We start from the raw sequence: 2,207 nt of genomic DNA, 5'->3' as shown, positions 1-2,207 counted from the left end.
GCCAGTGTCCTACCAGCTGAGCCACAGACACCGCTCTTTTAACAAGAAAATGTACTTTAAAACTTACTCTTTAACATTAAAATAGGCATGTAACTTTAAACAATGAGCCACTGGAGAAATTTAAAGAAAAAAAGACTTGACTATTAAAGGGTAATGGCCCAATATTAGAAAAGCAAAAGAACATACAACTCAGCATTTTTCCCGATTCAGTGTTCGTGGAGTTATATTTAGATTGAACGCAAAATGCATTTGGTCAACCACTTCATATTCAAATTCATGTGTGTGGAAGTAAATTTGATCCATCTGTTCCTGAATTATTTTCTTAAACCACCAACATTTTATTTTATAAGAACTGATTTCCAAAGAGTCTTGTGATACACACAACCTCTTGCCAAACCCCTTAGAATGTCTAAAATATGATTATTATTCCCTGAACCTTCTCAAATACACTTTTAAAAATATATATATGCAGTAAGCAAGAAAACGGGAAAAGAAAATCTGAATTATCTGCTGCAATGCTATTTATCTTGAAATCATGCACAGAAAATGGAAAAAACCTAAGAAAGAGCTATAAAAAAATGAGAAAGTGTATTATACCACATACGTGCCCAGATATAGCATGATTCAAGCAGTCTACCTAGACCATGTTTAAGCAGTCTACATGTGTGCCACTTGTGTTAAGTATGGAGTGGCCAACCTAGGACAAAGTCATGCCCACTCAGAAGAATGACCTAAGTCAGAGAGGTTACTGGTGACACACCCCCACCTACCCCTTGGCTACTCCTTTGTCTCCTGACAGCCTCTCCTCTACAGTCTGTCACTTAACTGCCACTACTACTTAGCATTGCCACCTAGGCCCTCTGTGTTCTAGCTCTCCACCCTCTTCCTGGGCACTCTCATCTGCTCCCATGGTTTGACTGGCCACCCTGATGAGAAGGACTCCCAGACCAGTGACTCCCAGATGTCACTGTATCTTCAGCTCTGCTTTCACTCCTGAGCATGACTATTTCAGAACTCTCCCTCTGATAATCAATAAGTACTTCAAAGTCAACAATTCTGTGAACACTCAAAATCTGAGCCAGAGACTAACTATAATCTTTGACCTCTTTCTCCTTTGTCACCTGTTTTCCCAACCCTGCCCACATCCAGTCAGGGTCTGAGTCCAGTCTATTCTTTCTCTTAAGCCTCTGGGTCATCCAGTTCAAACCGTCACCATCCATCACTGGAATAATGGCAATGCCTTCCTCACTGAGCTACCTGTATCCAGGAAGGGCTTTCCAATCTGTCCTCCATGTAATTGTCAGAATGATCTTTCTAAGAGAGAAAGCTGATCATGCTTCTTCCTGTTTAAAACCCTTCAGTGGTTCCCCATTACTTTTGTGTGTGTGTGTTATTTCTCCCCCCCCCCTTTTTATTGTTTGGAATTCATTAAGGGTATAAAAAATGAGGTTACACTGACTAAATTTGTTAGGTAAAGTCCCTCTTATTGTGTCCTGTTCCTAAGGGATGTTCCATACACCATGACCCCCCATCCTCCTCTCTCCTCCCCTCCCCCCAGCCACACATTCTCCTACCCCCAACCTTGTATTAGATCATCTACTGCCTTCATATTAGAATTGAGCACATTGGATTCTTGCTTCTCTATTCTTGTGATGCTTTACTAAGAGGAATGTGTTCCACTTCAATCGGATTAATATAAAAGATGTAAAGTCTCCATCTTTTTAAATGACTGCATAGTATTCCATGGTATACATATACCACCACTTGTTAATCCATTCCTGGGTTGCTTGGTATTTAGGTTGTTTCCACAATTTGGTAATTGTAAACTGACCTATGATAAACAGTCTATTACAAATGTTCTTATGATAAAATGACTTTTTTTCTTCTGGGTAGATTCCTAGTAGTGGGATTGCTGGATCAAATGGGAGATCTAATTTGAGTTCTTTGAGGATTCTCCATACCTCCTTCCAAAACGTTTGTATTAGTTTGCAGTCCCACCAGCAGTGTAAAAATGTCCCTTTCTCTCCACATCCACACTAGCATCTGCAGCTTTGAGACTTTGTGATGTGGGCAACTCTCACTGGGTGAAGGTGATATCTCAAGGAGGTTTTGATTTGTATTTCTCTGACGATCAGGAACAAAAAGCATTTTTTCTCTTTCTTTCTTTCTTTCTTTCTTTCTTTCTTTCTTTCTTTCTTTCTTTCTTT

The 2,207-nt window shown here is 39.8% G+C and overlaps 1 protein-coding gene across 2 annotated transcripts in view; it reads left to right on the top strand.

Moving 5' to 3' along the window:
- The window catches only part of PPP1R1C (protein phosphatase 1 regulatory inhibitor subunit 1C), a 123,867-nt gene that overhangs the window by 38,054 nt on the left and 83,606 nt on the right, over positions 1 to 2,207 (top strand). The window lies entirely within an intron of this gene.

The sequence above is a fragment of the Otolemur garnettii genome, unplaced genomic scaffold (genome assembly GCF_000181295.1).
Source record: "Otolemur garnettii isolate 467f Iridium unplaced genomic scaffold, OtoGar3 scaffold00048, whole genome shotgun sequence".
Lineage (NCBI taxonomy): Eukaryota > Metazoa > Chordata > Mammalia > Primates > Galagidae > Otolemur > Otolemur garnettii.
Note: the sequence above shows the minus strand (reverse complement) of the source record. Positions and strands in the feature narration are given on the sequence as shown.